This window comes from Crassostrea angulata, chromosome 8 (assembly GCF_025612915.1).
Source record: "Crassostrea angulata isolate pt1a10 chromosome 8, ASM2561291v2, whole genome shotgun sequence".
In the NCBI taxonomy this organism is placed as follows: Eukaryota; Metazoa; Mollusca; class Bivalvia; order Ostreida; family Ostreidae; genus Magallana; species Magallana angulata.
In genome coordinates, this window is record NC_069118.1 from 24,090,905 (window position 1) to 24,109,685 (window position 18,781).

Below are 18,781 nucleotides of genomic sequence, written 5' to 3' on the forward strand. Positions count from 1 at the left end.
GCGTTGCAGTTTTACCCTTTAATGATAGAATTTGTAAAATTGAAAGCAGTCTTTTATAAAATATCACTATTTCATTTCCGGGTTTTTTTTTACTCAGCATCAGTTATGTGTTATTTTGTATTACTATAACATGTACATGTATTGTTTTGTAAAAGTTCTGTATTAATGATGAAACTTGATAAAGAAATCTAGATAGATGGATGGATAGATAAACAGACAGACAGACAGATAGATAGATAGATAGATAGATAGATAGATAGATAGATAGATAGATAGATAGATAGATAGAAAACAATAAATATATATAATAGCTTACAGATAAAAAGAACGTGTTTATTTAGAAAAAAGATACAAAATTGGTTGATGCTTTCAGCCATTTTACAGCAGCCACTAAGCCCGTAGATGGCAGCTGCAATAAAAACATTTATTCAAGTACTGTAAGTCCTGGAACAGAAATTACTTTCTGCTTTGCCATTGGCATATTATAGTTAATATCCATGTGATTATTGCATAAATAATATTAATTTGATAAATGACAACTTCAAATGCAGTAAAGCTTACTTGGATATTATTAATTATATTATATCATAGAAAATCAATTAAAAATTGATATTTGTACACGGGTCATAAGTTATGATTATTTATTAATTCCTCTATCGGATTAATAGAGAAATACTTATGTACGTATGCATTTTTTTTAAATTATGGAGCACAGGACTAACTCCAAGACAACCCGTTTACATGAATCATAGTTGTAATGAATCCTTCATTTGCAGTCACACCCATCATTCAATCCACGATACCCCAAATGGCAATGTTATAACTGTAAATCCGTTAATTTCTTATCCATCTATTTAACATGAGTTTTGTGTTTGTTGTTTGTTTGCTTTAAAATTTCTAGTATTAGTTGCTTAGTACTTTTTGTATGAAATGTTTTCTTTCTTTTTTTTCTTGAATTAAAGATTGTTGGGTGGTTAAGAATTTTGAACACCTATCAAAATCAAACGCGTGTATATTACTAGAAAACCTCACAATTTTGACACAATTCAAAAAGTCACTGAAACGCTCTGTACCTTATAAAATGTGTATAGGGTAGCTAATATATATACTATCTGCAATTTTACAAAAAGCTTAAAGGATTTAATTTGACAATGGTTTTGATGTCATGCAAACAAAATTCAAGTGAACATGATGTATAAAAAATGAAAATCATGTACTTTATACATTGTACATTGGAGATGGAACGTAAATTCATTTGCCTTAATAATAATATACGTGTATCAAATGATTATATTATTGAAATATTTTATACATACGCTGATCATTTTCATTGACGTGTACTCAGATTTGTGAAAATATGAATAAGATATAGTTTTAAAAGAAATTATTCAAATCTCATTAAAAAAAAAATTATAAACATTTTCACTGCCATTTATCATACATTATGTAACTTAGATAATATAGATATGGCGTTTTGAAATCAATTTAAGTCAGTTAAACACGTGCAGTACTCAGAATCATGTATTTCATTATTTGATAAAACAAAATACATGTAGCAATTTCAAAGGTTTTGATCCTCTGCCCAATTTTGTTTAATTGTCTAAAAGCAGTAGTCGACGTAACGTAGTATAGTCTCTCCTATTTATAAGATATTTTTCCATTACATTTTAACAATTTTTAAAACAAATAAAAATACAAATATAAAGTAAAAAAAAAATATATTAACTAAAGGAAAATATCGTCGCTGAAAAATTATCATTTTCCATCTAAAAATAAAATTCACAAAAACACAAATAGATTTTAACTGAGATGTAAAATGGTAAATGTTGATATTTTTTCTCTATTCGGATGTCACTTGGAATATCTCATAAAAAGATGGGTGAATTAGGCGTGAAAATACCTATATGAGGATGGATAAGATACTATTATAATTTAAATATCAACAAACCTTATAATTTTTTTCTGAATTGTTGACAGCAATGTAGATGTATATTGGCCATAACAACGATTTATAACCTTCAGAGATACTAAATATTTTAAATAGGTTGATTTCAAATGGCATATATATGTCAAAACCTCCAAATAGTGTAATTTTTAGAACTTCAATGCCTTTTCTTTTATAGAGTGGGTTAGAGCTCCATAGCTTTATTACAGTCTAATTTTTATAAAGTTTAAAGAAAATCAAACCGATTTCAAACAACAAAAACGTGGTGAGATGATAAACTGCTCTTTAAACATGTCATATTTTATCCCACCAATTAAAAGTTTTAGAAAAAAATGAATTCTTACTCATAGAACAAATGGCTATAAATTATAACTACAATTTTCACGATTAGGAATTAAATGACTAATTCTAGGCATGTAGAATTTTTCATTCTTCAAACTTCCAAAATAATTAAATAGTGATAGAGTTGCGTGTAAAAAATATTTATAGCTTACCTTCAACATCGTTGTTGGTTCTCACTTTGAAGTCCAAGAAGCTCCTGGATCGGATAGGGAAGACTGGATTCTGCATCTACTGAGTCTTGACGTATCTTATCAGCTCCTCCAGGTGCTGTGGACATCAGTTGGTCATGGCGCTGAAAACGTCCTCAACATGATTCCAGGGAAGGAACAGCAATGCCATCAGCTGCTTGATGAAGACGTGTGTTGTCTAGCTACCTCTCCTTGAAGGCTTTTGCAAGCCCAAGGTTCTGCACTTTCGTCCTACCATACATCCTTTCATCCAGTGGAAGGCACGGCCCTTGATGATGACTTCTGGAATAACCTGTCGAACATCTTCGCTAGCTAATGGTTTTCGGTCCACTTTGCTCCCCATAAACCCTTGGCAGATTTCATTACAAAAACTCGGTGTCAATCTCCGATTTATGATTGGCTGCAGCTGCGAGTAGCTGATCCAATCGCAGTGCTGGTAAATATAAACTTTAAAAGAATACACAAGTGTAATCTTCGGATAACATTCGGGGCTTTTAACAAGTTCTCGAGTACAGTGCCTCCCCAACGATGATCTAACCAGATCGCTTTAAAAACCTGGATGTTTTAATGGGAATGAACATAGTTCTACAATCTTGTCAAGGCTCGCGTGATAGCATGGGAAGTAAACATGGCGAATGTAGAAGTTGCCTATCCCGTTATTAATATATACGTTCCTGCTTATGGTTATTGCTTTATTTAATTGCTTTGGTCCGCAATATTCACGACAACGATACCTGGTTTTATGGCATTAAAGTTTCATATAAATCGGTGATTTTTTCACTCCCGGTACAGGTCCTTATAAAACGCTATAAATAAAACATTCCGTGCTTTCCCTAGGTTGTAACTTAATTCGAATTTAATAACATCGTTAATTGTGTTCATATTTTCGGTAGTCAACATGTTTTCAAGTTGTATTAATGCCGTAGTGTGTATATAACCCGTTGCTTATTTCGATTTAAATCTCAATATGCAAGGGGCGCAACTCAAGTTGCTCGCTAGATAGCGCCACCACATCACCCAGTTTTCGAAATGAAATCCGCCAAGGGTTTATGGGGAGCAAGGTGGACCGAAAACCCTTGGCTAGCGAAGATGCCTGCCGAATGGCCTGCCATACACATGAACAAATGTAAAACATAATGAATTTTATTCTGGATTGTTACATGATTATTTTCATTGGCAATATCTTACTTTATTAATTCTCATTAATATATATTGCTTGCTTTACTGTATGTCACCTATTTTTCATTCAATCAATAGACTAAGTACATGTATGTACTTGCTTCAAAATCTGCTGTCATCATCTCCGCAGCAACACTATCAAGTCGTTCCTGAATTTCCCTGAAGACCTACATAAAACAAGAGGCCCATGGGTCACATCGCTCACCTGAGGAACAATAGGTATGATAAAGTTAACTTAATGGAGTCATAGTACAATAATACATGTAGATCCTGTATAAATAAAATCAATTTTTCCCCCTTGGAACCCGGATAGCCCTGATTGCTGCCAATATTTACAAGAGCAGACTTTAATCATCGCTCCTGCACATATATAGGGACTCAACGTTACACAGGCACCCCTGCGAATGTGTTCGGAATGTTTTCTTTATCGTTGCTAAGTACGTAATAAATCCAGAGAAGCTCGAATGAAAGTTCACGAGACTTCACCTTCATTTGTTCAGTTCCTGTGAAATTTCGAGCGGAAGTATAAGTGTTCGGATAATATTCTCAAAATACGTAAGTACTGGTTGTTTTTCATAACGTATCCTACTTTGGTTTTTGTTAAAACATGAAACTCTCTTAATATGTTTGTCTTATTTCACCATTTAGCGGTTTTTATATTAAACGATAATATTCAGTACAGAGTTATCGTTCGTGTTCAACCACGTGTTGAGTGGTTGAAAATATAAACATTGCGTGGCTTAATAAAATCATATCCATGTTTGATGCTTGTGGTGTACAATACCATGTTTTAAAAAAAATAATGGATGTTTGTTTTGCATAAAAACTTAGTATATCGAGTCATTTTCAAGGAACATTCTGCATAAAATAGTATTGTCTGTTTCACTATTGATGCTATTACTAGGTCAGGCGCGGATCGAAAACTAATCATCAGGGGAATCTCTACTTAGCATGTTAATTGTTGCAACAGCAGACAAAAACTATTTTTTGTATTTTTACATTTATTTCTAGAATACATTTTATCCACCAATTAATGAAGATAAAGTTTCAAATCAATAAACCTCTAGATTTAATAATTGACTACTATAGTACCTAGATTCTATGAACTAGACTATAAACACGAGGCACAATTTTTACTGCGAAACTGAAAGGGTCAAATAAAACCACGTGGTCTAAAATTTAAATGACAATAACATTCGCAGGGGTGACAGGGAGGGATGACCGCACACCTACGCAACTCAACAGGTACCAACGTTAACGCAAGCTGGGATGACCGCACGCTTGCGCCAACAGCTCAACCTAACGCAAGCAGGGAGTGCCACACACTTGTGCTAGAAAGGCCTGAACACCAGCAGGGATGACCATACAAAGCACCACCGCCGCAACCACCACCAATATAAGCAGGTATGACTGCACACTTGTATTAATGCGATACAGGGCAGGAATGACCGCACACTCTGTATCGAAGGTTAGAAACCACAAAGATTAGATAGAGCAGGGATGTCCACACACTCAATCTATTCCTATCTGTTCAAGTTTAACCCCAAACAGTCGCCCATCGTAATGCTATAGACACTGTCCCTATATATGTGCCGGCCTAAAATAATTCATAGTATCAAAAAATTGGAAATCAAAAATAAACAAACTAATCCGGCCTAACCCAAAACTTCTTATGCAAATTAACTTATATACATTGAATTTTTATTATTGTATAAAAATAATCATCACAATAATTGGTTAACAGTGGATGCATTAATTAAAATAATCAAGAATCAATAAATCAAGGGCAATAACTCAATACAGTGATACAAAAAGATTCTAATGAAAAATTAGCTGCCTGCTTCAATTTTATAGGCATATCACATGTTGAGTATTGCAGTTCTCAAAAAGATCCTTTACAATTGTTTATATATGGGATATTTAGCTACATCAACTCTGAACCTTCTTGTGAGGCCGAAGAATTGTCCTGGAGCCAAAGTCTTAACAATTATAAAGAATCATCTTGCTGATTAGTTTCTGAAAAGAAGATTTTTAAAGATTTACTCTCTCCCCCCCCCCCAATGTGGCCTCACCCTACCCCCAGGGATCATGATTTTCACAACTTTGAATCTACACTACCTGGGGATGCTTCCACACAAGTTTCAGCTTTCCTGGCTGTTTAGTTTCTGAGAAGAAGATTTTTAAAGATTTACTCTATATTTTCCTATGTAAAACTTCGACCCCCCCCCCATTGTGGCCCCATCCTACCCCCAGGGATCATGATTTTCACAACTTTGAATCTACACTACCTGAGGATGCTTCCTCACAAGTTTCAGCTTTCCTGGCTGTTTCAGCTTTCCTGGCTGTTTAGTTTCTGAGAAGAAGATTTTTAAAGATTTACTCTATATATTCCTATGTAAAATTTCGACCCCCCATTGTGGTCCACCCTACCCCCGGGGTTCATAATATACACAACTTTGAATCTACACTACCTGAGGATGCTTCCACACAAGTTTCAGCTTTCCTGGCTGTTTAGTTTCTGAGAAGAAGATTTTTAAAGATTTACTCTATATATTCCTATGTAAAACTTCGACCCCCCCATTGTGGCCCAACCCTACCCCCAGGGATCATGATTTTCACAACTTTGAATCTACACTGAGGATGCTTCCACACAAGTTTCAGCTTTCCTGGCTGTCTGGTTCTTGAGAAGAAGATTTTTGAAAATTTCTCGAAATTTTTCATTAATTTCTAATTATTTCCCCTTGAAAACGGGTGTGGTCCTTAATTTTCACAACTTTGAATCCCCTTTGCCTAAGGATGATGACTTGTGCCAAGTTTGGTTGAAATTGGCCTAGTAGTTCTTGAGAAGATGTTGAAAATGTGAAAAGTTTACGGACGGACAGACGGACGGACGGACAGACGGACGACAGACAAAATGTGATCAGAATGCTCAGGTGAGCTAAAAACCGAACTATTAGCAATATTTACAACACAGAAATATTCAATTAAAATCATTAAATCAAATTTAATCATTTTACCTCAACATAATCTTTTATTGCGTCACCTAGACATTAGTGCAAACACAAACGGAAACTGCATCTAATTCCCATCTTTATGAACAAAGGCATGAATGGAGAGTTGCTATCTGTTAAGTTTCAGGAAGCTGGGAACAATCTGCGAAAGAAAACAACCATAATTATCCAATAGTTTTTTACTATTATTCATTTTACTTAACTTGAATGTGCCATCAATATATATCTTGGTGTTTCCAAGTAATCCAAGCCGGTGATCCGTTGCAAAGTCAAGACGCCTGGCAACATCATGCCTGATGTCAGCTAACAAGAAGTCGGTGCAGCCTAGGACATCCATCATACCATGTCAATCTAGAAAGTGAAAGAGAGATATTAGAGACATTAAAAAATGAAGACACGAGCACATACATGTAGAGCAAAAACAGAAGTACAGTGTCTACCAGTTTACCTCAAAATCCAGATTCGGTCTGAAGCCAGTTCTGTGCCGATTGACGAAACGCATCCTCAACTATGATGCCTTTAAGGCTAGGAACCTCTGATCAGCGACGGTACTCTCCAAGATGTCCTAGGCATGTCTGAACATCTGCTGTTTGGCAATCTCCTGTGAAACAAAAGTAGACATTGAAATATTATCCTTTAGTGGCAAAATATACATAATTATGAATTATATTGTTCGTAAAACACCATTATACAGTGAGCCTTAGAAGAAATTTTCTTCAGTACTAGAAGTTTCAGATCTCCCGGATGGCAATGCTGGGCAAGACCTCTAACAAAGGAGTCTCATTTTTACTAATGTAATTGATAAATAACATAAGTATATTAAATTGTAGAGCTATACCAATTTATGAGTGCAACTTATCTTAAACATAATATTCTGAATCAGATCTAGTCATAATAGACCATTGACAATTTTTTCAACAACTGTTGATAACAATCTAATTAACAATAATAGAGAGCGAAGCCCTCTCACGGGCCCTTCGGGCCTGTGAGAGCGAAGCTCTCTCTATAGACAACACGTGTATATATGTCAAAAAATAGAAATTATACTTTATACCTATGAAGTTGAAAAACTTTTCCAAGATGGAGGAAAAAAGAATAACTTCACGCGCAGTGACATCACCGGCATCCATGTTGAATTTGAATCTCGTACTAACTTCACGTTTGGTGATAATGTATCAACTTTGTTTAATGAGTGATAAATATATTCAAACTTACCTTTTGTGTTCTTGAAAAAAATTATTTCTAATTAAGAAAATGAATTTTCGTTTCCTACAACTTTCAACAGTTGCATTAGATCCGATCAAATAAATTTCAGGACATCTGATTGGACAGAACATGTTTCAACAGTGAATCAGTTTAATTTCATTGTTATCAAAATAACATTATGTATTTTAATTAAATTTGCTTTCTGATTACTTTTTGAAAACACCAAAGACGTTTTTTCTCTTACTTTCAATTTGAAATTTCGTTTTTAGGTATCATCTCAAATCGTAGCCTAACATACTCATACCCAGGTCATTCCATACCCAGAATTCAAATTAATTATCAAAATTCAAAAAAATTAAGTTACCACCAATAACTAATTCAATGAAAACAAAAGATAATCAAAACTTAACTTTGTAGACATCATAATCCTTGACAGACACATTGCAAAATATTTTCCCATTCTAACTCCCCCCCCCCCCTCCCCCAAATAAAATGTGTAAAGCATTCGTATATGATTAAAAAATACAATAAATGTTCAAATTACCCCCAATCTGCCATGAAAATAAAAGCAAATAGGGAGATTATTTGGAGCAATATGCATTATAAATACTTAAAATTTATGCATAAAAGGAATTAGTACTGAATAGAATTAGTTCTGCATTCACAATCATAGATATGCATTGCACACTAAATGTAAGGCAACCCGGTATGTACAATATAAATGAAGGAAATAATTTGCAGCTTATTATGTGAATTATCCAGGGTATCTCAATTCTCTAGTTTTAATGCACAAATCAGTCATTGAATGTTTAATATTTCAGTGTTTGGATGACAAATTTAAGTGAATTTAGGGACCAAAAATAATCTTATTATCTGTCCATCCAAGTAAAATATTCTCGAGATAAATTGATTTAAGAAAATATGTATACATTACTCTTTAGTTCATGTTTTATGCATACATTAAAAATAAGGGAGTAAAAAGTTAAAATACTTGATGCTCAGAAATTATCCAGAGATCTGCCATGCAGATACCACATTTAGCTGAAGCCAGGTATTATCCAATATATGTATAGATTACTTCAGACTAGACAATAAGAGATTAAAATAACATACATGTATATTGATAGAATCAAAATAACAACATCAAAAATGCAGCTAAAATTTGTCCTAATATTTTTGGCTTCATTATTAGTTATTCATAAATACCCCTACCTTCGCTAGCCAAGGGTCTGTGATATAGGCGCCTGTAAAGTGCGAAACGAAATCGAAACGAAACAAAACGAAACGAAATCGAACGAAACGAAACGAAACCAATCGAAACGAAACGAAACCAATCGAAACGAAACCAAAATCGAAACGAAACGAAACGGAATTTAAACAAAACTAATATCAATTTTGACTACATAAAAGTGAAAATAAATTCATTGAAATAAATTTTTGAACCATAAAATATAACTACCCGTATGTTTCAGATTGCCGCTGTAAATTTTTAAGCCGATTATCCGAAATTTGCAAAAATTATATAATTATGTAAACAAGTGATCTACATTCCTATACCTTTTAATGTTTCTAATAGTCTCATTTAATCATAAAAATGATACTAGTGTTTAGACGTTTTGAGAGAGAGAGAGAGAGAGAGAGAGAGAGAGAGAGAGAGAGAGAGAGATATGCCTTAAACTTATCAGCGACATCACATAGCAAAGTATATTACGCAAGTTTGGGAGAGAGAGAAAGAAAGAGAGAGATAGAGATATGACGATGGTACTAAAGGGGGCATTCTAACATCAATTTTCTTTCTATCGATTTGAAATATTGTAAAAATGAAACGATCGAATACAATGTGATTTAGTAATGATAGGCCAGAGATAATGAACGGGCATCTGCTGATCTAGCCCCATTTATATTGGCTTCGCCCTCCAAACGGTTACCGTAAAACATATTAAATTATTTTAAAGATAATGGAAATTAAGGAGAGCTTTGGTATATCTATTAAACAAATGCTTATAAACAATTCTACACATCATTCTCCCCCAAAATGATATCATTCTTGTAAAAATACTTATATAAAGAGGATAACATCCAGTTTTTCTATACACCATAAAATTTGCAGTACTAGGTTTAAGGTTTTAAAATATATTTCAAAACACGTATATGTACACGTCTTCGGAATTCAACTTCATGACTTGCAGATCAATATTTGACGATTGCCCTGCGTGGGGGGGGGGGGGGGGGGGGGGGGGGGGGGGGGAGTATGCCTATTCTTCCAAAAAAACAATTACTTAACCAAACTTTTTCCAAAATCATGAAATTCCTAATCCGTGAGGGAGGGGGGGGGGGGGGGGGGGGAGTATGCCTATACTTCCAAAAAAACAATTACTTAACCAAACTTTTTCCAAAATCATGAAATTCCTAATCCGTGAGGGAGGAGGGGGGGGGGGGGGGGGGCTCGTATGCTTCTGAATCCAACTTCTCAATCTTTCAAGGTAAATTAGGAACGATAATCTTTCCTGCGAAAAAAAGTGGGAGGGGGGGGGGGGGCTGAACCCTCAATCATGCTATGTTTCTAATGGTTAGGTATAACTTTACAAAAGAAGAGGGGGGGCTAAGCCCCCCCCCCCCTAGCCCCCCCCCCCCCCCGGTTCCGACGCCTATGCGTATTATATAACACTGTAGTTAATTCAATTAGGTAATTAAATAATATTTTCAGCATTGCGTTTGTTGACTTTTTTCTGATAGCGGTGCGATCAATTCTGTCAGTTACGTCAAGCATAAATAATACACACCGCCAGTGGAAAAACTTTATGATTGTTCGACCCCTTTTCTTAGCCGGAGTTATCTATCTGTACTTGCTAATAAAAGGACTTTCAAGCACGAACTGGCTCCATCTATCTTATATTTTAGGAATTTTACACAAACGGCCAGCCATACTTTTGTAAATTTGTAAGTCCTTAATTATACATGCTCGTTTACCATAAAATTATTTCAAGATATGTTTTAATGGCAGGGTATGTGGTCCAGGCATTGTGATGATAAGTCATACAAGGTGAGTTTATTAATCAGCAAGTGAATTTTCAATGAAGGGAAACATTAATAGTTTATCGCATTACATTGCGAATTGATATTTGTTGATTAGATACGATGGTCCATATATATAAACAAGCATGTTATACAGTCGGTTGTAACATAAACGCTCGATTGAGTTAGTTTTATTGATATTTTGAGTGATTCAATACATATATTATTACGAAACACCGACACACTTTAAAAGATTGAACAAAAACCGATATAAAATGAGTATTTAAATTGCCATGATATCAAAGCTCGATGAACTATTTGTTTTTATTTCCTTGTCAATTAAAGCTGAACACCGCTCTTAAATGGGCACCGTCACACGGGTACCTTATATTTAATCCCTTCCATTCCGTTACACTATACTCTGTCCCAAGATATTTTGGATTCACGTTTGGCTTAATTGTTTGATATTTATAAATACCTCAGGATTCAAACGATGTTCATTCAAAAGTATGAAAAATTTCCAAGATTTCTCAGTCAAAACGCCCCTGTTAGCTTATCAGGTTTCAATACAATGCTAAAATATGTGATGTCTACGGAGATTTTGCATTGCAGCATGCCCGGATGATAACGTTGAAATATTGCGCGATGTATTCCGAGTGTATTCCGAATGGAGAGAAGATGTAAACATTCCCCATTATAAATCTCCGTAAGGAATCTGTTTTCGTTCCTGTGAATTTTTCCGAGTGAAAGATTATAATGTGTCAATGAAATTATCTTGGAAAATATGCCTTTCAACTATTTCAATTGCACTTCTTTCACAGGTAAGTGTATTTTTATTAAAAATCGTCCAAATGTGCAGCATAAATATCTTGGGACAGACTATAGATTGCACACCTGAAACTCTTGGCGGACGTGTAGTTTTCCGTATGGGGTATTTGAATCTCTCCCTTTTTTTTCTTATTCTGTGTGCATATTATGTCTGCAAAAAATACATTGACAAAATTTGATGTTAATATTCTCCTGTTTTGAAAAAAGTGCGTAAAATTTGATAATTTCATTGCGATTTCAAGAGTAACACGGTGAGGCAAGATGTACGGCAACACAGGTGATACATCTACAGCGAAGTACTTTGAACTTTTTAGAGATATGTGTCTTATATAGGGGCTGTAGGAAAAAAATATATGGCGGACAGAGCCTATTTACGAGCGTTAATCAGCTATACATGTATATAGTCCATACCAGACCAGCTTGTTGTAATTATTTTCTAAATTTACGACGTGACGAAATTTGCCCAAACTCAAAATTTCAAAATTCGTACCATTTTTATTTAACACAACTCAAACACTTATTTCTTTGCATGAATTACTGATTATTATACGTAAAATCCCCATTCGTTTGTTCCTGGACCTGCTGTGCTGTGCATACAATATTTTTTTCACGAAACATATCCAGGTACTTGTGGCAATCTGGAAGCATTTAACTGGGATTTTAAAAACAGAGTTTTTTAACGTCTTTCTTGTTAGTGAATGAATGTTGTTTAGATACCACGGGTTAATATATTACAGTATCAGTGTCCAAATATTCTGAATTGCAAACTAAGTAAACCTTGGACAAACTAGGTCAACCTTGGAAAGATGTAATCCAATTGCAATTGCTATTAAAAGGACTGGTCAACGGCATACACTAGTACTAGTATCGGAAATGATAGATTACGTTGTCGGGCTAAGGCGAAATATGTAGAGACAGTAAAAACGTAGTTGCAGCTAGTTGTATATCCATAAAATATGGTATTACTGACATCTTCAAATTTGTGGTACAGGAGAATCTTTGGTGTTTTTTTAATGAGGAAAGCACTTAAAACTTACATGCATGATTTAGGTTACAAATTGCTGGCTAGAAAATGAATCCACATCCTAACCACTCTCAGTTACAACCATAATCTCCAATACACGTATAAAAGGGACATGGACGCAGTTTTACATTTATCTAAAAGCAAGAAATGAATTTTGTCTAAAGCTGGATATTTCTGAATACCAGACTTTTTCATCAACGGTCGGATTGCTATCAATATACAGAAGCTACAAGTCTTTGTTATGTTCAAAAACGACTCTTTCCAATTTGTCGGTGCATCAAAACTGATAAAAAGACATTCCTTTTTTTTAAAAAATGGCAACAATAAAACCGCGAAATTTTTAGATAGAAAAATATATATAAAACACAATACTTTTACTAGTACGTTTAACATGTAAAAACAAAAACAAGTCTTGAGAGCACGTTTAGAAAGTAAAAATGTGAGCTCTTGCTTATAGCTTGAAAGTAAATTTCGGCTGATCAAAACACTCTTATGTTATTGTCATTCAAATTTTAGACAACGTGGCTTTATTTGACCCTTTCAGTTTCGCAGTAAAAATCGTGCCTTGTGTTTATAGTCTTGTTCATAGAATCTACTAGGTACTTGTAGTCAAACATAAAATCTAGAGGTTTATTGATTTTAAACTTTTTCACAATTAATTGGTGGATAAAATGTATTCTAGAAATAAATGTGACGATACAAAACATATTTTTTTTCTGCTGTTGCAACAACTAACCTGCTTATTAGAGATCCCCCGGAAGGATTAATTTTCGATCCGTGACTGACCTACACATAGTCATGTAGTAACAGCATCAATAGTGAAACAGACTATACTATTTTATGCAGAATGTTCTTTGAAAATGGCTCGATATACTAAGTGTTTATGCAAAACAGACACCAATTATTTTTTTTAAAATAACCATCGTATTGCACAACACAAGCAACAAACATGGCTATGATTTTATTAACGAACCAAATGTTTATATTTTCGACCACTATACGCGTGGCTGAACACGAATGATGACTCTGTTCTGAATGTCATCGTTTGATTTTAATAACCGCTACATTGTGAAATATGACATAAATCTTAAAAGATTTTCATGTTTTAACATAAATCAATGTAAGATATGATATGAAAAACGACCAGTACTTACGTATTTTGAGAATATTATCCGAAAACTTATACTTCCGCTCGAAATTTCACAGGAACTAAACAAATCTCGGTGAAGTCTCGTGAACTTTCATTTGAGCACCTCTTGATTTATTACATACTTAGCAACGATACAGGAATTATTCCGAACATATTCGCATGGATGCAAAGAATTAAAAACATTTAAAAAAGAACTATAACGTTTATCTGAGAAACAATAGCAATAAAAAATCAGCTCTATGGAGTCATGAAAAATATCATTACAAAATGAATGTAATGTAGTAGGAAATTTGATTGTTGCAGGGCTATGTGTAATAAAAAGTTGGTAAAATAACTTAAAGGCAAATCTCAGCGAACGATTTATTAAATTTCCTCTGATCAATTTCACGTCAACAAAAGCCGCAAGATGTCATATTATACTCAAGAAACTTGTAGTGAAAATTATAAAAACTAGGAGCGTAAAATAGCAATTAAAACTGTTTTAATTTAATACATATTAAAAATTCTCTGTATTGCCTATCATTCATTCATTCATTCATACTTTATTTCCTCTAAATAGAGATTGAACATAACACATACATAAATTTTCTAACGAGTTACATCAAAGATATACTTTTACACAAGTAATTTTTTTTGGGGGGGGGGGGGGGGATAAAGAAATAAATAGGAAATATCAAGACTATATATAAAGTTTTCGTCTTGCTGTGGATACACAAAAAATGCACAAGTCCTCACGTGTGAAATACAACAGAAGTTGATCTGTAGTACTCTGCTGCCGCGCTTCGTATTAGTTTGAAGTTAAGAATACGAAATGCTTTAGTATCGGATTCATGAATGGTAAGGCGCCCCAGCAGTACAAGGAATAGGTCGTCCACTGATAACCCACACAATTCCGCAGAGAGCCGCACATCGAAACAGTTTACGATCACGTCCCACCAGTTTTCGCGAATCGTCGCCGTGGACGGACAGGAACATGAAGAATGTTGAAAAACGTTGAAGAACGAATTATTACACAGAATACATGTATATAGATCTCCATTTAAACGAGTGGTAGTACAGAGTTTGCAGATAAACTTGCAGAGTTCGATTTCTCGGTAGTTTTCGGGTATCTTCCAAATAGAGGACGGATTTGAGTTTATATAAAGTTCTGTGAAAAGTGTGAAGTCACGATCGTGAGACATACGTGTTCGCCGCTGGGAAACATGTGATGCAGTCACTTTGTCCCGTACAATTTTTCTCCAGGAAGGTTTTTCGGGACATCGTCCAGAAATGTCCACATATGATCAGTAAGATCATATGATTGTAGAATACTCATAATATCAGGGATAAATCCCAACTGGTTTGTCGAGAGATCGTGAAAATAAGAGAATAATCTTGTGAGGAAAATGTTCTTTGTGAACATTTTTGGGTTGAGGCGACATAGTCGGCCTAGGAATAGTAGCTTTCGAACGTCTAATTATGCACATATGGGGAGTACATCGAAATACGATTCACACATATCTGATCTGCTTAATTTGGGTAAGTTTAGTGAGTTTTTGCAAATAAAATGTTGGAATGTATTCAGTTGGTTTCTGTCTCTAAACGACACATTATTCCAGAGTTCGCACCCATAGAGTACTGATGGTAGCACAATTGTTTTGTACATATGAGTCAGTGTTCTTGGATTTAGGAATGGTGAACCAAGGTCAGATAGTGCAAAATATGACTTCCGTCCTTTGTTACAAGCCTCCTGTATTCGGTCAGAGAGTTTACATTTTTCATTTAAAATTATACCTAGATGGTTGTAAGACCGGTTGCACGATACAATCGCTGGACCTAGATGCCAGGACATGTTGCATGTGTCTAGTTTAGCTCCTTGTGCACGGAACTGCAATACGCACGATTTGGATGCGTTAAATGTAAATCGCCATTTGCAAGCGTACCTAAATGCGATGTCTAACAGTTTTTGAAGCGCAAGTGGAGTGACAGCAATTAACGACAAGTCGTCGGCTAAGGAGGGGCAGCTGCTGGGTATATTAAGTATACCTGTGTTTGGGCTACCATACTGTAACGCTTGAATAAGGTTGTTGATGTAAACAAGATAAAGAAAGGTAGACAGGACACCACCCTGTCTAACGCCTTGATATGTCGGAAACCATTCTGAACGGGTCTGGTTCACTACTATTGAGCTCACAGTATCCTGGTGACACTGGTTAATTAGCGACCATAATTTTCCAGTTATGCCAAGTTTGTGTAGTTTGACCATGAGTCCAGGTCTCCAGACGGTATCGAAGGCTTTGCTGGTATCAAGGAAACATACATATACGTTACTTCTTTGCTCTAAATTGTGAAGAATAGTTTCTTGAAGATTAAATGATGCTGACAAGCAGCCTAATTCTTTCTGAAAACCTTGCTGCTTCGCATGTGGGAAATTTATTTTTTGTAGAATATGGCTATGGATTCAATTGTAAACTACTTTCTCGAAGAGTTTAAAGACACATGGTAGTAATGCAACTGGCCTATAGCTGTTGCAAGAATCTTTCGGCTTAGCTCCGCCTTTGTACAATGGCACTATGAGACCACGTTTCCAACAAAACGGGATGTAATCATGAACAATAATGGCAGTAAATAGCTTTAAAAGACAACCAACGAGTGTTTTACCGCCGTGTATTATGTGTTCAATGGTGATCAAATCGTCTCCAGGTGCTTTTCTTAACTTTAACGTTTTTATAGCAGAAATAATTTCTGCGTTTAGTCAGCTTCCAAAACAAACGCACATCGACTTCCGCCGCTTTGTCAATATCGTTGTACACTTTGCGCATGTACAGTTCGTGTTCTTCGTCAAGGGCATTTCGGAATTGGCGTTTCGCTCGCTTGTATTCGCGGTTAGATTCAAACTCCATCCCCCGTGGTCTGCCCCCGGACATCCATATCCTACGTTTGGCTCGCTCAATAGTATGTAGATGTTTGACTGATTTTGTCCACTCTGGGCGGGTGTGTGGATTGTATGAAGGATGTGGAATGGAAATTTCAGCGTGCGTAGTCAATATTTTAGACAGATCATTTATATACATATCGATCTCCCTATCTGTCTTGAGGTCAGTATGTGGTAGCTTCAGTAGATTACGTTCAACTTCGTTTCTGTATTTCACAATAGTTTGTTGAATGAATGAATGTCCGACAATTACTTATAGATAACAAAACAAAATTTTAACAATAGAGAATAATAGAATAGTAAATATAAAGAATTACTTTAATTAGCAGATTACTTAGATAAACTGAGTGTCAATTTAGAGTGTCCAGATCAATTTGAAAGTCACTCAACGCCAGTGACAGGGGAAAAGGTGTCGGGTCAATATAAAAAAGGCAGCTTTTTAAAGTCACTGTTACTTTTAATTTCATTTTTTAATATTTAACCATAAAAATCTTTCATATAACAAATAATAAACTCTATATTTTCTGTTTCTGTAAGAAAAAAGTATAAAAAAAATAATGTATCTTAATAAATATAAGGATTCAATCACACAAATTTGCCAGTTGTACACTGTCAATAGAAATGCACTTTCTGTTTAATTGATAAATATTTATAAAATTATTTAAAATATTACCCCCAAAAATATGTGATTATGTAATACACATTATGAGGAATGTTTTTAAAAGTAAAAGAGATGCACCCCACCCTCCATTAAAACCAATACAATATTAAATATGTCTGTACATAAATTCTTTGTCATTGGTGTAACCGAATTTGCTTTGCTGGAAAAGAGTTGTCATTCTTGATAAATGACATCATAACTAGTCCTGAGATGTAAGACATCACTTCCTGTAAAAGACTGCAGACGCCATGTATATGTTTCGTGGTTTGTGTTATTAAAATGAGCTTCTGATGGCAAAAAGGTAAGAAATACAATTATGCTTTGTCATTGGTGTTGTAGAAATTTTATCAAAACATTTGTAGATAGAAGTTTGATTACCATACTAAACATTTTCAAGATATTTACTTAACACACTCACTGTCGTGTATCTGCGCCGGTAGTGACATGTTTGGATAACGTGGAAATGGCGTATCCATTGCAAAAACAATGAGTGTTGTGTTCTTTTTTCTATCGACAATGAGGTAAATATTAATTAAAACACCGTAATAGTCGTTCATATTTTTCTTACGGTTTTGCAATTAAAAAAGTGAGTGTTTTTTTGCTCATCGTAAATAAAAACGACTTATTTGTAGGAATATCAATCGTTAACGTGTCATTTTAATGCTAAAACCAAGATCTATTTCGAGATAACATAGATAATATAACACATACCAGAAATCTGAAGCAGCCAAAATTAATAGCTATGCCATTCAGTCACATTTCAGTTATCATTCAGTCACATTTCAGTTGACTGGTTGGCGGAGTTTCATCCTGTGTTTATCGGTGTGCAACTGTGTGTCTGCTATATATATGTCATATTTACTCTGTTGTTAAAAATAGTTGGTCCAAAAGTGATGACGAGACCTGAGTAAACGTCGCCATTTTACATGTACATTTACATGTTAATCATAATTCTCACCAGAAAACCAAAACGATAAATATGTATCTTTGTATATTACTGATCAAGAGGTTTTGTTGATTTTTTCAATTAATAAACTAAAATAATAAAATTGATTGCACAATATACCGGTATTTTACATTGCTCTGATTTCATCCAATGAATATTGCAATTCTGTTCATAATTTGGTACATGTAAAATAAAACAATGAAAATGTAAGTTAAAATCCATAACCAATATTTAGTTCTTTTGTACTGCAATGACAAAATTATGGAAGTTAATGCTTACGAAAAGGACATATGCACCTAAGTACAGTGCATGCGCAGAAAGTGAACGTATAATATAATTTACAACATCATAATTGAGTTCATTGAAAAGTAA

The 18,781-nt window shown here is 34.7% G+C and overlaps 1 pseudogene; it reads right to left on the reverse strand.

Annotated features, from left to right (window-relative positions):
• Positions 1-1,755: 1,755 nt before the first annotated feature.
• On the reverse strand, positions 1,756-16,794 carry LOC128160824 (uncharacterized; annotated as a pseudogene).
• Positions 16,795-18,781: the final 1,987 nt, after the last annotated feature.